Source organism: Panulirus ornatus, chromosome 51, assembly GCF_036320965.1.
Source record: "Panulirus ornatus isolate Po-2019 chromosome 51, ASM3632096v1, whole genome shotgun sequence".
Taxonomy (NCBI): domain Eukaryota; kingdom Metazoa; phylum Arthropoda; class Malacostraca; order Decapoda; family Palinuridae; genus Panulirus; species Panulirus ornatus.
The window spans coordinates 1,632,104-1,651,816 of record NC_092274.1 but is presented as its reverse complement, the minus strand read 5'-3'; the positions used below and the strand labels follow the sequence as shown (position 1 = coordinate 1,651,816).

Here is a 19,713-nt window from a genome sequence, read left to right as displayed (position 1 = left end):
CTTATTTAGGGTCTGTCTGGCTCCGATGAGACCTCCTATCCGTGACCATAACCGTCTTTTTTATGCAAATGAGAGAGAGAGAGAGAGAGAGAGAGAGAGAGAGAGAGAGAGAGAGAGAGAGAGAGAGAGAGAGAGAGAGTGGGGTTTGGGGGGGGTTGGGACAACAGGCGCCGTCCGTCCCCCCCCTGAAGGAGGGGGAAGGGGTGCCAGGTGAGGCAGGCTCCGCTGGGGGTCGATACCACGCTCCCGACAACCCCAGCACCACACAACACCACATCCCCCTCCAGCACCACAGAACACCACATTCATCAACCCCATACATCACCTTGATCCACATAACCCCCAGAGTGTAGCGATGATCGCAGCGGCACCCCCAGAGACGCAAACTCCCCTGCCCCCCCTCCCCAACACACACACACACACACACACACACACACACACACACACACACACACACAAACCCAGCGCCTGGTGTGAGTGTAGTACACTGGAAAGGACAGACAACAAGAGACCTGATGGTCCATTCGGAGGTCAAGTGATGTTATAATCTTATCTGTGGTGGAGACGAGATCGTCAAGCAAAAGGCACCACCCACCCTTCCCTCTGGCTCAACAGCCCGAGACACCTTCCACCACCCACCCTTCCCTCCGGCTCAATAGCCCGAGGCACCTTCCACCAACCACCCTTCCCTCCGGCTCAACAGGCAAAACAAGAGGAAAAAAAGAAAATGAAGCTGAAATTTTCTCTTAATTCTCATGTGATTCATTTGAGTAAGACGGTCATCATGGCGGGTTGCCGGGGGCTGACGTACACAATTCTCAAAGGTCCACCAACACCCGCCATCTTTACTTCCAATTGCCCCACTGGTCTGAGAGATGAGTAATGGAGTGTTAGGGTTCTAAAGGGCGCCCCCCAGCTTCACTTGTCAAGGGTGCTGGGGGCCCGTAACCTCACTTGCCATGGGCTCCCAGACTCACATGGGGCACGAAGAGGACCACAGGATGACCACGCCACCACCAGTCACCACACTAGGGCCGGCGCCAGACTCGGACCCCGACTGACACAGGGAGTCCTAACCTCTCCTTCCTTCCTTCCTTCCCCCCGTCACCAGACGTCGTAGCGCTCTCGACGCCGGCCAGGGACGCGGTAAACGCAGCAATACGCACGGCAGCCTGGCTCCCACACGCTCACGGTGAGGCGCAACGTGAATCATGGCCAGCTCGTGGTGGTGGTTGGGGGGGACGAAGGCGTCGCTTGATGTATCCCCCCCAAGCGAGGCACGCCAGCTGGAGGCTACAGCCTGCTGTATTCTGGCTTGTATTCACGCCAGATACAACCGAGGGAAACATCTTTTCCTACAGTATAATGTGCTGAGAATATCTGTGTCGTACGTCACTGATCTAAAGTGTTGACAAGCTCCAAATCAAGATGACAACATGTACAAATGCATGCACCATTACCGTCACCTCCTGCCACCGAGAGATCCCTCCTCCCCTGGGTTGCAGTTCGGACGCCACAAGCAACACCCAACCCATCCCGGCTCGCAACAGACCCCCTCCCCCTACACGACCAGCTTCATCTAAGCAAAAGACTATAACCGCTTCGCCACCGTTATCTCCTACCATCAAAAGATCCCTCGTCCCTAAGCTGCAGTTCGGCACCATAACCAAATCCAGCCTAACCCAGCTACGGTCTGTGGAGCAGGCCCTATACCCTAGCCACTGTGAACCTCATTAACAGTCAGTCACCATCAGACACACGTGGATATGATTTCATTTCCCAATCTCATTTTTCCAAAGCCCAGTGTTTGTCAATGTAGGTATTTCGTTCCTGTATTTTCAGCACTTCCTGGTAATTAAGTAAACCGTTAATTACTGTTGTCAACTTATCACACACCACACACACACACACACACATACCACACACACACGCATACCACACCACACACACGCATACCACACACACACACACACACACACACACACACACACACACACACACACACACACGTTGTATTCTCAATGTCTGCCGGTCGACGAGTGAGGTCATCGGGACGTACGACCCTTGGATATGCGACCTGACCTGACCTGACCTTTGATCCCTCTGAAGGGGGGTCGTGTCCCGCCCTTGAGTAACGATCGTCAGCCGTTACCTAATACTTCAGGTGGGTCGGGTCCGGGGGGGGGGGGGGGGGGGCTTATAAGTGAGACGCATCCTCCCTTCCTCCCTCCAACCTCTCTCTCTCTCTCCTCTCTCTCTCTCTCTCTCTCTCTCTCTCTCTCTCTCTCTCTCTCTCTCTCTCTCTCTCTCTCTCTCTCGGCGAACCGCAGATCCCCAACATCCTCCCCCCCCCCCCCCTATCATCACACCTCCTCCTCCCCACCCACCCCCTCCACCGACCAATAAGGGGGAAGGGAGGAGAGGGGAAAGGGAGGGTGTCTCTCTCTCTCGATGACTGCCCCTCCTGCTGGATTATTTGGCCACCGGCACCCCCAGGCGGGATATACAGCCCACTCTCTGCAATACCTGCCTCCATTCTGATATATATAAAAAAAAAAGAGAGGCGCTACGTTCAACACAGGGAACCCACGACACTGCATTTAGCACAGGGAGCTGAGGAGAGCGCTAAACCCACACAGGGAGCTGAGGAAAGCGCTACATTCAGCGCAGGGAGCTGAGGAAAGCGCTACATTCAGCACAGGGAGCTGAGGAGAGAACTAGATTCAGCACAGGGAGCTGAGGAGAACGTTACATTCAGCACAGGGAGCTGAGGAAAGCGTTACATTCAGCACAGGGAGCTGAGGAAAGCGCTACATTCAGCACAGGGAGCTGAGGAGAGAACTAGATTCAGCACAGGGAGCTGAGGAGAACGTTACATTCAGCACAGGGAGCTGAGGAAAGCGTTACATTCAGCACAGGGAGCTGAGGAAAGCGCTACATTCAGCACAGGGAGCTGAGGAAAGCGTTACATTCAGCACAGGGAGCTGAGGAAAGCGCTACATTCAGCACAGGGAGCTGAGGAAAGCGCTACATTCAGCACAGGGAGCTGAGGAGAGAACTAGATTCAGCACAGGGAGCTGAGGAGAGCGCTACATTCAGCACAGGGAGCTGAGGAGTGCGCTACATTCAGCACAGGGAGCTGAGGAAAGCGCTACATTCAGCACAGGGAGCTGAGGAGTGCGCTACATTCAGCACAGGGAGCTGAGGAGAGCGCCACATTCAGCACAGGGAGCTGAGGAGTGCGCTACATTCAGCACAGGGAGCTGAGGAGAGCGCTACATTCAGCAGGTACAGTCGCTGTACCCGACGGCATCTATCGTCTCGGTGGGGGAAATACAGCAAAAATACAGTGAGGAGAGAGGGTCGCTGTAGTGATCCTACATCGGATACAATACATGACGCAACTGGCAACCTGGTTGACGCTGGTGACGGGGATGACATTACGCCATGATACGCAAGTTAGACGCGAAATGCGAGAGACGCAATTGATGTGCTGACACCGCCAAGTCAGACGCAGTTGACGCCCCACTGTCAGACGCAATTGATGGGCTGACATTCCACTGTCAGCCGCAGTGGCTAACCTGACATTACATTTCAGAGGATGTGGACCAACAATACAACTGGGATTTGTAGGCAAAATAGATGTGATACAATGACAGGAAATAGCTGGCTGACGAGGTGATGGTGAGAGGGGAAGGTGGGGTGTTCATGTCTTGTTATACTGCGTTCTTCTAAGGCCGGAAGTTGTGAAGAACAGGTAGCACCGTCTGGGGAGCTGTGATGAACAGTCACTGATGTCTGGGGGTGGGGTGATGAACAGCTAGTGCTGTCTGAGGGCTGTGAAGAACAGCCTGCAGTGTCTGGGGGCTGTGAAGAACAGCCTGCAGTGTCTGGGGGCTGTGAAGAACAGCCTGTAGTGTCTGGGGGTGGGGTGATGAACAGCTAGCGCTGTCTGGGGGCTGTGATGAACAGCCTGCGGTGTCTTGTGGCGCTGTGAAGCAGAGAACACAGCGTCTGGGGCAAGACAAAGCCATATGAACGATACAGCCTCAGTGGAGTACCGTCCATTTTAATGAACCCGGAGTTCAACGAGCACAGTCTGAGGACTTCGTTAACCCACCGGATAACGATGGCTGAATATAAGGGCTTCGTTAACCTTAAGTATAACGAAGACTGAAATTAAGGACTTCGTTAACCCACTATATATCGAAGAATTAAAGTAAGGACTTCGTTAATCCAAAGTATAACGAAGGCTTAAAGAAAGACTTCGTTAACCCACCGTGTAATGAAGACTAAATGTAAGAACTTCATTAATCCATGGTATAACGAAGAGTAAATAAGGAGAACTTCGTTAACCTGAAGTATTACGACGAGAAAAAAGAGGACGTCGTTAACCCTCGGTACAACGAAGCTTGACGTTGAACGTCACGGCGAATAACTGGGATCCTAGATCAAAATTCCACACACCACATAGGGTTCGGGAGCAGCTCAGGCGCCCCCAGGAGGGAGCTGAGAAACGGCGAGGTGTAGACAAAGGAGGGGGGGTCATGGGGGGCTGGAATCATGTCCCCCCCCACCAAGTGTGGTCGATCGATATGCGATTCCAGACGAAAAAATCCATATATAACAAAAATGTTGGAAATGACCATATTGAATGTACCACAGGCGGTGCCAGAGGGAAATAATGACTGTAGGAGCCCCGTACCGTCGTGTGCGGTGCATGGCGCGTACCGTACGGTACACCGAAAGCGGTAACTTTGTGTATGAAGAGCGCGGTACACACACACACACACACACACACACACACACACACACACACACACACACACACACACAACCTCCCCCTCCTCAAGCCCCCAACTCGGCTCAGTCGACCCTCCCCTCCCCTCTCCTCTCCCCTCTCCCCAACCCATTTTATCGACCCCGGGGGAGAGGAGCAGCAGGTCCAGTGGTCCTACTTCAGCCCCAGAGTGAGAGTGTGGGAGAGGGAGGGAGAGTCATCACTGGGAGAGGCAGTTCATGAGAGGCACTGAAGCCCTCCTTGAAGGGCGGCCACGGGACGTGCTTTGAGGACGACGGTACAGCCACTCAGGTGAACGGTACGATCCTTGAGGACGACGGTACGACGGTACAGCCACTCAGGTGAACGGTACGATCCTTGAGTACGACGGTACGACGGTACAGCCACTCAGGAGGACGGTACGATCCTTGAGGACGACGGTACGACGGTACAGCCACTCAGGAGGACGGTACGATCCTTGAGGACGACGGTACGACGGTACAGCCACTCAGGAGGACGGTACGATCCTTGAGGACGACGGTACGACGGTACAGTCACTCAGTGTGTACAATGGAGTTTGGTTGTGAAGCATCGGCTCACACGGGGGATCAGGTGTGAGGGACCGGCTCACACGGGGGATCAGGTGTGAGGGACCGGCTCACACGGGGGATCAGGTGTGAGGGACCGGCTCACACGGGGGATCAGGTGTGAGGGACCGGCTCACACGGGGGATTAGGTGTGAGGGACCGGCTCACACGGGGGATCAGGTGTGAGGGACCGGCTCACACGGGGGATCAGGTGTGAGGGACCGGCTCACACGGGGGATCAGGTGTGAGGGACCGGCTCACACGGGGGATCAGGTGTGAGGGACCGGCTCACACGGGGGATCAGGTGTGAGGGACCGGCTCACACGGGGGATCAGGTGTGAGGGACCGGCTCACACGGGGGATCAGGTGTGAGGGACCGGCTCACACGGGGGATCAGGTGTGAGGGACCGGCTCACACGGGGGATCAGGTGTGAGGGACCGGCTCACACGGGGGATTAGGTGTGAGGGACCGGCTCACACGGGGGATGAGGCCGTGTGTGAGGAGGAGGGTGAGGCCTGGGCTCCTCACATCATGCCAACAGAGACACCTAATACCAACATGACACGTGAGCCAGTGGAACAATTGTAAGCCAACCTCCCCACACATAACCCCCCACACCCCACACATAACCCCCCACACCCCACACATAACCCCCCACACCCCACACATAACCCCCACACCCAACACATAACCCCCATACCCCACACATAACCCCCCACACCCCACACATAACCCCCCACACCCCACACATAACCCCCCACACATAACCCCCACACCCCACACATAACCCCCACACCCCACACATAACCCCCCACACCCCACACATAACCCCCCACACCCCACACATAACCCCCACACCCCACACATAACCCCCCACACCCCACACATAACCCCCCACACCCCACACATAACCCCCCACACCCCACACATAACCCCCACACCCCACACATAACCCCCACACCCCACACATAACCCCCACACATAACCTCTTCCCCACACCCCACACATACCCTCCTTTTCCCTCACATAACCCTCCACCCCACACATAACCCCCTCCCCACATCCTACACATAACCTCCTCCCCACACCCCACACATACCCTCCTTTGCCCTCACATAACCCTCCTCCCCACATCCCACACATACCCTCCCCTCCCCACGCATAACCCCCTCCCTACACCCCACACACACATCCTACCTCCCCACAACCCGTCATATATCAAGCCATATCTCCCCATCTCCCACACAAACACCTCGCCCCCACAACGATCATCAACGCTAACGACCAGTTAGTCTCCCCAGCAGACGAATGTGTGTGTACACACAACAAGAACAACTCCCCAGGCCAAGAAATAAAGATAAATGACTCAATGATTATCCAAAAAAAAAGGCCTTTTCCAAGAACTATACGGAAATACCACACGTTAAATGGTCCAAATTAAATGGCCATTGCCGACCTCATGCAGGGGGGGGGGTCATGAGCACATGCTGGGGATGGGGAGGGGGGACATATGCCATGCAGGGGGTCATGAGCACATGCTGGGGGGACACATGCCATGCAGGGGGTCATGAGCACATGCTGGGGGGGGGACATATGCCATGCAGGGGGTCATGAGCACATGCTGGGAGGACATATGCCATGCAGGGGGTCATGAGCACATGCTGGGGGGACATATGCTATGCAGGGGGTCATGAGCACATGCTGGGGGGGGGACATATGCCATGCAGGGGGTCATGAGCACATGCTGGGAGGACATATGCCATGCAGGGGGTCATGAGCACATGCTGGGGGGACACATGCCATGCAGGGGGTCATGAGCACATGCTGGGGGGGGACATATGCCATGCAGGGGGTCATGAGCACATGCTGGGAGTACATATGCCATGCAGGGGGTCATGAGCACATGCTGGGGGGACATATGCCATGCAGGGGGTCATGAGCACATGCTGGGGGGGGACACATGCCATGCAGGGGGTCATGAGCACATGCTGGGGGGGGGGGGGGGACACATGCCATGCAGGGGGTCATGAGCACATGCTGGGGGGACACATGCCATGCAGGGGGTCATGAGCACATGCTGGGGGGACACATGCCATGCAGGGGGTCATGAGCACATGCTGGGGGGACACATGCCATGCAGGGGGTCATGAGCACATGCTGGGGGGACACATGCCATGCAGGGGGTCATGAGCACATGCTGGGGGGACACATGCCATGCAGGGGGTCATGAGCACATGCTGGGGGGGGACATATGCCATGCAGGGGGTCATGAGCACATGCTGGGAGTACATATGCCATGCAGGGGGTCATGAGCACATGCTGGGGGGACATATGCCATGCAGGGGGTCATGAGCACATGCTGGGGGGGGACACATGCCATGCAGGGGGTCATGAGCACATGCTGGGGGGGGGGGGACACATGCCATGCAGGGGGTCATGAGCACATGCTGGGGGGACACATGCCATGCAGGGGGTCATGAGCACATGCTGGGGGGACACATGCCATGCAGGGGGTCATGAGCACATGCTGGGGGGACACATGCCATGCAGGGGGTCATGAGCACATGCTGGGGGGACACATGCCATGCAGGGGGTCATGAGCACATGCTGGGGGGGGACACATGCCATGCAGGGGGTCATGAGCACATGCTGGCAACACTGGTCATACCGCAGGCCTGGCACAGCAGGAGACGGTGCCAGATGTTGCCATAAGTAGTGTCTGAATGGCAACATGACTCACTCGATGGCACCTCTGAGTGGCAGCAGCTAAGAGCTACGTGACAGCTAGGAAGCCCGTGACAGCTAGGAAGCACGCGACAGCTAGGAAGCCCGTGACAGCTAGGAAGCACGCGACAGCTAGGAAGCCCGCGACAGCTAAGAAGCACGCGACAGCTAAGAAGCCCGCGACAGCTAGGAAGCACGCGACAGCTAGGAAGCCCGTGACAGCTAGGAAGCACGCGACAGCTAGCAAGCCCGTGACAGCTAGGAAGCACGCGACAGCTAGGAAGCACGCGACAGCTAAGAAGCACGCGACAGCTAGCAAGCCCGTGACAGCTAGGAAGCACGCGACAGCTAGGAAGCACGCGACAGCTAAGAAGCACGCGACAGCTAGGAGTCCCGTGACAGCTAGGAGTCCCGTGACAGCTAGGAGTCCCGTGACCAGATATGAGGGACGTGGCACCCCTGCGTGTGCACATAATGCCAGGCGCCACACGACAACAGGTTTCTGCATCAGGCTGTGTTCTGTCATGACCTTCTTCATTGGAATGGATGTCTCTCTGGTTTACACACCCACAACAACCCTTGTGGGAGGAGTTGGGATGGGAGCGGGAGATGGGACAAGAGATGTGGGGAGGTGGGGTGAGATAAGGGGGAACTACGTAGTTAGAATCGTGAACGGAGGACTAGCGGGCTGTGAGGGCTCTGGCGAAGTAGACAAGGGTCACTAAAGGGCGTCCAAGACAGTACGGATGGGACTACAGGAGAGCGAGTCTTGGTGGCTGGCGTTGTGCAAGTTCTCGGGGAGGATACAGGAGTCTGTAAGGTACAAAGGACATGGGAAGGACAGATAACACAAGACCTGATGGTCTATGACCAGGTTATCTGCTGGAGGACATGGCAGTACATGGGAAGGATAGATAACACAAGACCTGATGGTCTTCCTGCAAAGACCAAAGACCCTATGTAGTCGGGAGGACCTGGGCGACGAGGGGCAACAAGAAGTACGGCCTTTGGGGCCTGGGTAGACCTTGTTAAGTCGCCCAACATCTCTGGAAGTGATCCCGATAGAGCCTGTGGGGCAATGGTTCAAGGTGACGTCTCACACCCAAAGACCTCCTGACGTTTGACATCAAAGACCCCTGAGTCCAGTCTTTAGCCTTAGGTCGAACCCCTGAACTAGGACCACATTATCCCATTTCCCCCACATCCTATAGGACTACAGAGGGGCATGGGATGTACTCACCTCCACTCCAGAGCGAGGGAGTCCAGAATGCACCCATGGTGTAAGCTGGGCACTGTTGTCACCTCGTCAGCTAAATACAAGCTAACCAATACATTAGCTTTTTCCTGATGGACCTCCCAACACACACAGATCACGTCTCTATCTAGCTTTCCAATCACAATCAATGACAGTTCCTATATCTCACTCTATCATTAATAATAATAATAAAACACACTTTTCATTGAAGCTTTAAATTTCTTATTTTCCACTGTGACCCGTTCTATGTTTACCTCTGATTTTCCTGTTTTTCTGTCGTATCTATATGGAGGAGAATGGGGTACAAATGACTGTTCAATATGTAACAAGAAACACGTATAACACAAACCGATCTACACACTTATAGCCACACTTGCCTTCATATATATATATATATATATATATATATATATATATATATATATATATATATATGCCTTTATAACTTTAAGATAGGCCAAAATTATCTTTCTTCTTTAAACTTGATTAGGTCTTCTAAATTCAATGTTCTGTGTTCATTGTTATGTTCTTACGGAGAATCGCTAATGTTCTACGAGTTCTTCAGTAGAACAGATGTTCATATATATACTGGTTTACAGTACGGACGATGACTGGCTAAACACCGTGTTGGAAAATCCCTTTTCTAAGTTCCTCACAGTGTGTGATGAGGCCTGGTGGAGGAGGCAGTGGCGATGCCAGTGGAGATGTAAGTGGTGATGCAGGTGGTGCTGGTGGTAGGTAACATCAGGTGGTGACAGGTGAGGTAGGGTCACAGAGCCACCTGGCGCCCAGGGCAACACAGGTCTAGGCTAGAAAAAGGGAACTCGCTTCCCATATTGGATCGACTATTTCTGTTTTGGGGGATGTTCGTGAGTGAGTGTTGTCAAATGAGCCTTTGGTGTTGATGGAATGGTTGGCAACGGGTGGGTGGGTCAATGGCAGTGGTGTCAAAATGTAGTATATGATGTGTGGCAGTGTTGTCAATAGTGTGGCGAGAGACTGGGTCAAGTGTACCTGTGGTAGGGGCAGTATATGAGTGTGGTAGTGTTGTTCGAGTGTGGTAGAAGTGGTTCAAGTGGACCTGCTCGGTGTGGTAGTGTTATCACTGTGGTAGAAGTGGTTCAAGTGGACCTGGTAGTGTTATCACTGTGGTAGAAGTGGTTCAAGTGGATCTGCTCAGTGTGGTAGTGTTGTCACTGTGGTAGAAGTGGTTCAAGTGGACCTGCTCAGTGTGGTAGCGTCGTCAGGGTGTGGGACGAGTGGTTTCCAAGTGTACCTGAGGTACATGATATGCTCCGTGTACGGTCGGGGCCGATACTGACCATCGACCACTACCCCCTTCCACACTTCACCACCACACTACGCCTCCCCCAGCCACACTTGTGTGACACACAGGTGTAACACGTCATGTACGACGCCATGAAAGGATCGTATCGCAAAAGGTCCCATGACGCTGGCTATGCAGGCAGGCAGATGGAGGGGGGGGGGTGAGGGGCGGGCCACCAACAACCCCCCCGCCGCCCCTTCGAAATCCTGGTGTCGACGTGAGCGTCTGAAGTTCGTCAGGCGCGCCGTCTGCTTCCACTGCGTCAGGTCGTGGCAGGTCCTGGACAAGGGCAGGCCCGCCACGGAAATCGAGGACGAAAGGCTTCGACCAGCGCCTCCTGCAGAAGGGGACCTGGCTGTCGCATCCCAGCTATACCCAGATGGACGAGAGACGCCCCTTTGCAGGTCCTCGCCTCCGACAGGACGGGAGGAAGATGGTCGTCCGCCAGCGGCCATGGGAGAGGCACGGACGCCCTTGTACGGATCTCGCACAGACCAGAGGGGGGGCTGAGGGGTTTCGATCCGGGACAGAGCTGTGCTCGCCGCGACGTTCGGAGAGGCACTACAGCAGGCCAGCCCCCACCAACCCGGGCCACAGGCACGGCTGCGCCCCGCACCCACACACACACACACACACACACACACACACACACACACACACACTCAAAACTCACCGCAATTCTTTACCCTTTCGTCCACCAAGCCCCTCCATCACCATACACCACTACACCTCCACATTCACAGCCGCCCAAGTGTTGGGGGAACACCAGCAAGTGGCCGGGGGGGGGGGGGGGGGGGGGAAGCCGCAAGGGGGTGATGTGGGTGCAGCAGCTACATTAATTAATACCTCAGAAGCAAAATTGATCGCCACACACACACTACACTATATGACTCACACACCCGTCTCCCACACTCTTCCCAGATACACACCCACAACAGTACACACCCCCACAGGACCTCAAACCTTATCCTCAAAACATGAATCTCGTCTCCATATATATATATATATATATATATATATATATGAGCTCTGGTGTCGCGCCGTGATGTCTTTCCAGGGGTTCCTGAAACCTAAGGCCGAGTTTATTTCAGTAGCAGGGACATGTGGACTGCTTTTTGAGGTCGAGTTCCTTTGACGAGGCTTGTGACCCCCCTGCCGATGACACAGCCTCGCCAAACACACACACACACACACACACACACACACACATACAGACACAAAACACACACACCATTTCCCAGCTTTTCTCCACCCCTCTCCTTCTCCCACGGTACCACCCCTTTCTTCGTCCCGTAGTAATAACCTCCTAACCCGTTTTCTTTTCTTGGGCCTCCTTTTCATTTTTCACCACCGATTAACGTCATAAACGACGCATATTACAGCTAACAACAGACAAACACATACACACAATACACTGTCCGCCATCAAGGATTTCATTATACAGAACAACCACACCCTTCCTGCAACCTCCTCTCTATCGTGTGTGATCGATACAAAGCAAAATGCGTTGAACAGAATCCAATGTACATTTTTCTCTACCGCTGGATCTTTATCTTTAAACGGGAACGTGTATGTGTGTGTGTGTGTTGTGTGTGTGTGTGTGTGTGTGTGTGTGTGTGTGTGTGTGTGTGGTGACTGTCATTAGACAAATGACCATGGGCATTACCAGGACAGTCACATGAGGGGCGCCTAACATCAATCACATAGAGACCTGGGCTTTCATTAGTCATCTGTATCCCACAGGCGCCCCACATGCTCCGGCCCGGCCAGGATGCTCAGCACAGCTCACATCCACATGTGGGCTGAGGAGACCTGTGTATAACATGCAAGCTCCAGAGGTCGTGGGCCATCAGGGTTTCCACTACCTACCTTTCTCCAATGATGCCATGAGCGCATCCATGGTTTCAGCGTCTTGGCGCGGAGTGATAAGTATCAGCTCAAGACCCATCAGGGGTCCTGGTGATGGTGTCCACATACAAGAACTATCAAGAACAGTCCAGATATTCGTGCCATATTTTGGAATGGCGAATTCCAACATCGCCACCACAAGAAGAGATGTTCATCGTACGGCTGGCTTACCCTCGACAACCGCAGATGATGCAGTGAAACCTGATGCAATCAAAATGCTTTACCTAGCTACCGAATTGGTGGGAGCGATGCTTTACAATGGTTGGTACACCAAGTGGGTAAGGACAAAGTGCTGCCTCTAGCGAGAGTTATTGTAACGTCTCAACAACTCCCTGGACACGATTTTCACGGCGTGGCCAAGGCTGGGTGTGTGGCCAAAGGGGAGTGTGGCCATTTATGTAGATGTGGCCAATAATGTAGTTGTGACCAAGGGTGGAGAGTGGCCAAGAGGTGAGGGGTGGCTCGTGATGCATGTGTGGCCCAGGGTAGAGTGTGGCCCCGGGTGGAGGAGTTGGAGAGTAGGGTGGAGTGGCCAGCAACATGGCCAGAGCAGCCGTGTGGTTGAGGATATTGAGGATTAGCCTGGCTTTGTTCTCTGCTGGTCACCACCGGTCCTCTCCACCGTCCTCTGGCTATTATGTGCTGTGTTGGAGGGTCATCTCTCCCTCACTGGCGGTGTTGGAGGGTCAACTCTCTCTCACAGGCGGTGTAGGAGGGTCAACTCTCACTGGCAGTGTTGGAGGGTCAACTCTCCCTCACTTGATGTTGGAGGGTCAATTCTCTTACCAGCTGTAACAGGTATCTTTGTATCGACCAGCCCCTCGGTTGGGTGTGGGCCGACTCCCGCGCCTAGGAATCGAACCGAGGCGTACCCAACCCCAAGCGGGCCCCGCAGTGTGTGTGTGTGTGTGTGTGTGTGTGTGTGTGTGTGTGTGTGTGTACCTAGGGGGATCTGGCGAGGTCCGGCAGTGACATGGGATCCGGAGCACGTCCGTGCCCGCCCCCCCGTGAGGCTCACGGCTCCCGTGTCCAAGAGGATTATCGACCCCCTCCCCTCCCTTCCCCTCACCCATGCCAACCGGACCACCTCACCTTCTGCCCTTTACACATGCGTCCCCCCCCCCCCCCCCACACACACACACCGGCCACATAGCACAACACGCTACACACAACACTTAGCTATGCCACCGCCCCGGAGCAAAAGACGCTACCGACACACGCGTCACACCGCTAACACTCACTAATGAAGAAAGTGAGAGAGAGTAAGAGAGAGAGAGAGAGAGAGAGAGAGAGAGAGAGAGAGAGAGAGAGAGAGAGAGAGAGAGAGAGAGAGAATATAAGCCTTTTGAGGCAAGAACTCTCCTTAAAAAAAAAAGGCGTTTTTAAATGTCCAGCACTTAACCTCAAGTGGATCTACAAAAGGCCACAGTGAGAAAAAAAAAAAAAGGCCAACCAAAGCTTCGTTTAACAATGCTGTTCGTGGCGGACAGTTCATCAAAAGTCTGTGTGTGTGTGTGTGTGTGTGTGTGTGTGTGTGTGTGTGTGTGTGTGTGTGTGTGTGTGTGTGTGTGTGTACTGTACGCGGAGGGGGGGGGTTTTACACTGGTGGGGGTCGCACTCCCCCTTCCCCCTCCGTCACTAGGACATTGTCAATATAACCCCTTCCCCCCCCAGGAGGGGTTATGTGCACGGAGCTGTGAGGAGATGTGGTCCACGACTTAACAATAGGCCCCTCCCTCACTCACTCACTCCTCTCACCTCATTATAAACCCAAATCATAATCGAATCTAAAGACGACAAAAAAAAAAAAAATGCCCCTGGGCAGCCGTGCTGTGTGTGTGTGTGTGTGTGTGTGTGTGTGTGTGTGTGTGTGTGTGGCGTTTGTTTACAGGACAATAAGGTCGATGGGGCAGCAAATCTCCGATGGAGAGTGAACCATCGGGCGGTGAGGCGCGTCGCCCAAGAGACCTCTGTCTTCCTCCCAGGCCAGAACTTTTGGAGGCTGAATATCTTCAGGAATGATATTCTTCATATGAGAGAGAAGGAAGGTAGGAGAATGTGTCAATATTCCAGAATATCGTGAGGGCCACAGAGCGCTGGCGACTGCCTTTGACGAAACAGCCTTTTAGCAAGAGAGTGTCAGGAACAGATGAAAAATGGCCTCCTTTGCTCACATCCACTCTCTTGTTTTCAAGTGATGAAGCCCCGATTTACATCCTAGCCCCTCTAGACTATTCTATAATTCCCCCTGGTTCAGACTCCCCACCGAAAGCACGTCGCCCCCCGTATACCACCTCAATCCAATTCATTCTATCCCATGCATGTCTCTCACCCTCCACCATTAACCTCACTTGGAGAACTCCTTCCTACATGACCTATTTCCAAGGGAAATCTCTCTCTCCTCTTCCAAGCTAATATACTGTACGCTCCGGGCCTGGCCTGCCACCACGACGTAAACAGAGAATCGACGCATCACGGGACTCAACAGCTTAACCATCGACGCATAACGGGACTCAACCTATCACGAGACCAGACAGACTACAGTAGAGGCTGAGTGGAACACAACAGACCACCTCAGACCCCCGACTCACCCCACATCACTAGGCCTACACCACTCCTGCTACACCCACCCGACCCACCCAGTGATACAGGCCATCCTTACCCACCACCACTGCAAAAATCCCCATCCCCCTTGCTCAATGGGACGGACCCCCCCCTATCCCATTCCCCCCCACCGCAAATCCCCCCTTCCTTGCTGAAGGGGACTCCCCCCCCCCCCAACCAATGTACACAAACATCGTGGTCGCAGGGTTGACGTAAGGGGTTGGGCTGCCTTGCGTGTGACCCACGTCAGGGGTGAAGAATGCCAAGTGTTCTTAATTAACATAAATAGCCGCTTCCTCAGCCACCTCCCCCCCCTCCTCCACCCCCCTCATCTCCCAGGCTCTCCTATGTAACTCTCACTTGCTACCTACCTACCTACCCCACACCCCCCCCACCCCAACCCCATCCAGGCAACATGTATGTACCTCTCTCTTGTTACAACCTCCACCCTCCCCCCCCCCCATCGCCTGCGGTGGCTGAGGGTGGGGGGGGGGAGAGGCACTACCCGCCTGGGTGTCGTGTGGGGGGGGGGGAGTGATGGCGGCCCCCAGTAAGCCTGCACTGCAGTGGATGTCGAGTTCTCCTCCCCTACCCCCGGACTCGGACTGCCCTCGTTCCTTTCACACACACACACACACACACACACACACACACACACACACACACACCAGCCTATTATATCGACCATTCCCTAGGGGAGGATGAACAGCTGGGTGGACTGTGGGCCAGCGGCCCAGTCCGGGATTCGAACCTATGCGGGTTTTGAACAACCCCCTCCCTCCTTCCTCCCAGGCGGCCCCCCTTTACATGCGTAACGGGTCAGTGACGCCAACCACGACGCCGGAGAGGGGGAGGAGGAGGGGCAGTGCGTTCTGAGTGGGTGTGGGGGGGCACGTGTTCCTTCCCTCGTCGTGCACGTGATGGTAATCTATGGGTCTTTATTCCAGACACACACACACACACACACACACACTCGACCCCCTACATGATGATTTTTTTTTCTTTTCGTCCAGCAGAGGATGACAATTAAGCCATTGTTCCAGGATGGGGGCCCCCCAACACACACCCCCCCACCCTGCCATGTTTTGTTCTCTATGGCATGTGCCACCAGTTGTGCCCAGCTCTCTCTCTCTCTCTCTCTTCTCTCTCTCTCTCTCTCTCTCTCTCTCTCTCGCACACAGATCCGTACATCCCACAAGACTCTACCGTGTCAACTCATTTCATCGTTCCCGCGGTGAGCGATACGCGCTAGCCCTGCCCAATGACAAAATATTCTTGTAAATAAAGTTGAAGCGATGGTCCCCCCCCCCCATGAGTGTAGGCGTCCCTCAAGGTACCGTAACAACGGGGTGACTACCCAATTGGGTAGTTACCATGGTTGATGATATAAACCATCACACATATATAAATAAATCTACGGTTTAAATCTGTGGGAGATGATCCATAATCTAAAAATCGAGATGAGGCAGAGAGAGATTGGTCTGTGGTGACACAAGAAATCAATAAATGACATTGACCAAACATAACGAACAGAGAATGACGAAAAATATGATAAATAAATAAATGAAAGTAGAAAGACGAATGTAATTTAATCTAGATCTGAGAACACAAATTTATCATAACGGATGCCTGACTTGCATGACTCAAAATTCATACATAGGAAGACAATAATCCTGATTGATATATATATATATATATATATATATATATATATATATATATATATATATATATATATATATATATATATATATATATACCTGTTTTCAAAACAAAAACTAGAAAAAAACGTGAGAAATATCTAATCTTCAATCTTAACATCTCTATTCATCTGCATATATATCATACATAAACAAAGCATTTCTGTGACAACATGGAGAGAGTAAATCAACACGAGACAACCCTCACAAAAAAACAAAACAAAAACAAAAAAAGACGAGATCACACGTAAGTGTATGTAAATGTGGCAACACCGTGGGAACAAATGGTTCATGTGACGTATATGGCCACAGGGTAAACACCATCATCATCATCACACGTCCCAGCCACCACAATCAACGGCCCACAGACAGCCAGCGACCACTCTCCACAGCTCACGCTAACCCAACAATCACAGGTCCAGCTTCCACAAGAGTGGGAGTTTACAATCGACCGTCACACTGCGACACACGATAATCACGTGACTGTCATACGAAGCCCACCAGAGGGCAACCCTCACACTAAAGCAAACGTTAATACAACAAACTGAAATCTCCAACCTAGCCCACTAAGAGTAGTTCGGTCTCGTTTTTTCATGTATTTTCCTGCCGTCTGTTGAGCCAGAGGGAGAGGTGGGTTGGGCGATACTTTCTGCCCTGATACCCCGTTTCTACCACTATATTTAGATATATATTTTACAGATAACCTCGTTATGGATCACCTGGGCTCCAGTCATCCGTCCTTGGTAACTAACATCAAAGTCAACACAAATGGAACAGACATAGGACCAAAGATTTGAATTTCTAAAGAAAAAAGAGAAAATACAGGCTTTCAAAAAGCTTAAAATCACATATACTTTAACTATAAATACGTTTTACCGCCGGTCAAACTAAACACGGAAATGAATATCAAACACGAGTCAGAATCCAATTTCTAAAAACAGGATAAAAAGCCTTTAATTATGAAGAACTCTTAATGAGAAGTGATTATCCGCATTTAGCGAGGTTCTCTGACGCTCCTACGAAAATGTGAGAAGTTACTTTGGTCCGAGGGGCAGTTTACATTGATGACCCATAAGCATATGTGTGATAATAAACATTTTTCTTTCTTTCTTTCATACTATTCGCCACTTCCCGCATTAGCGAGGTAGCGTTGAACAGAGGACTGGGCCTTTGAGGGAATATCATAATTGCTCAATAACCTCAGGAGGGTTTAAGATGTACGATTCGGTATGGCCTATGGCCAAACACTGCTAAAGGAACAGTTACGAATCTGAAATATCCATATCGTGCTACACAGATCGCCAGATATGTTTTTCTTTTTTTTCTGAATGAAAAACAGCTCAGTCTATCAACGATCTATCTGGTGGAGGTCAGCCAAGCAAAGAACCTGTCTCACGTTTTCTGTGGAGGCCCATCTGGCAAGGGCGGGGGATCGCGTGACGCAGGGGAGTCAAGGGCAGCTGTGTTGCCCACTTGAGGCAAACCATCTGCCTCCTGCGCCTCTCTCTCTCTCTCTCTCTCTCGTGACGTTTCACCGAAAAGGCAAATACGTCAAAAAAATTAAATGAGACTTATATAAGTCAATTTAATCCTTTCTCTTTTAAGTGTAGTGGTAGTGAACATGGAGACGGTTGTTCTCACTTAACTAACCAAGTAAAGTGTTGTGGTGATGAATTACGTGGCACTTATTTAAGTGAGGTGGAGGTTTGAACGCGTCGCGAAAAGGGACCTTCACAAGTGCGGTTTGAAAAATGTCGCTTCCCTGTCTCACTTCAGCGAATTTCAGCTGTTCCTCTCCACCCTCCTACGAGGCTGAAGCCAGTCCTGCGCTTCTAAACTGCCGATATCTACATCGAGGTAAAAATGTATATTAAACCCGGGCTTCTCTCCCCATAAAATCTATGCTCAGGTCGCCGTCTACCGTGCGCTCTCCCAGCGTGTATTCAACTTAATAACATACATGTTTTTCAAGCCACCACCATCTGTTTACTGGGTAACTTATCACTCCAAACTGTCATGAGAAAGGTCAACACACCCATAACCCCCCCCCCCAACCCCATAACAGACGTAAAAAAAAAAGTCCGTCAAGCATTTATTACAAAAAAATAGTTACAATATGGCGGATGGACGAATTCATAACATTAGATTCACTTTTTTTTCTAAATTCAGTTTTGGTCACAATCTTTTTCACAGTCGACACACACGCTCCTGCCACTCTACATATTTTCATAGCAATACAACGAGGTTCGCGGATCCTGAGCGGACGAGAAGCCTTTCATGAAAACATAAACTATAAAATCCTTGTTCTATATGGCAGCCATGGGAGGGAAGGGGGGAGGGGGAGGGGATTGGAATGCAACACACGTGAAGTTAGGCTTAAACCGAGATGCGCTCCATGCGGGTGGCGGGTACTGGAATAGGCTGCGTGACACACGCAAACCATTATACACGTCTACGTCTCTGGTTCGTTTCCTCCACCCACTGACCTGGGTGGAACCATTTCTCCCATCACCGCCACCCACCACAATACCATCTCCGGGACCCTGCCTTGTTCCCATAACTAAAGGGTAATACGTCAGACTCTCCCATCTCGCAAGGGTAAATGGAAACGCACATAGCTCAGACCGGGTTCGATTCCTCCTCGCTATGACGTAAATGGTGTATCGCAACACGCTCTCTCGTATCCTGTGCTTGACCTACGGTCCTGAGTCTGGCTTAACGATCCCCAGGTGATTAGAGGCACCATGAAACGAGTATTCAACAAGTAATCCAAGTCCGTATATCCTACACCCACAACACTTGTCTTGGGTGTTGAAGATATACACAC

The 19,713-nt window shown here is 52.4% G+C and overlaps 1 protein-coding gene across 17 annotated transcripts in view; it reads right to left on the bottom strand.

The window, feature by feature from the left end:
- The window catches only part of Graf (GTPase regulator associated with FAK), a 174,892-nt gene that overhangs the window by 66,173 nt on the left and 89,006 nt on the right, over positions 1 to 19,713 (bottom strand). Inside the window, exons 1-2 of one of the 17 annotated variants that reach the window (XM_071691778.1) lie at positions 11,170 to 11,240; positions 9,333 to 9,629 (exon numbers count right to left, since the gene is read on the bottom strand). The exons of the other annotated variants lie outside the window; for them this stretch is intronic. The gene's annotated coding sequence lies outside the window, so the exon portion shown is untranslated. Of the gene's footprint in view, positions 1 to 9,332; positions 9,630 to 11,169; positions 11,241 to 19,713 lie in introns of those variants that run through there. 17 annotated transcript variants of the gene reach the window in all.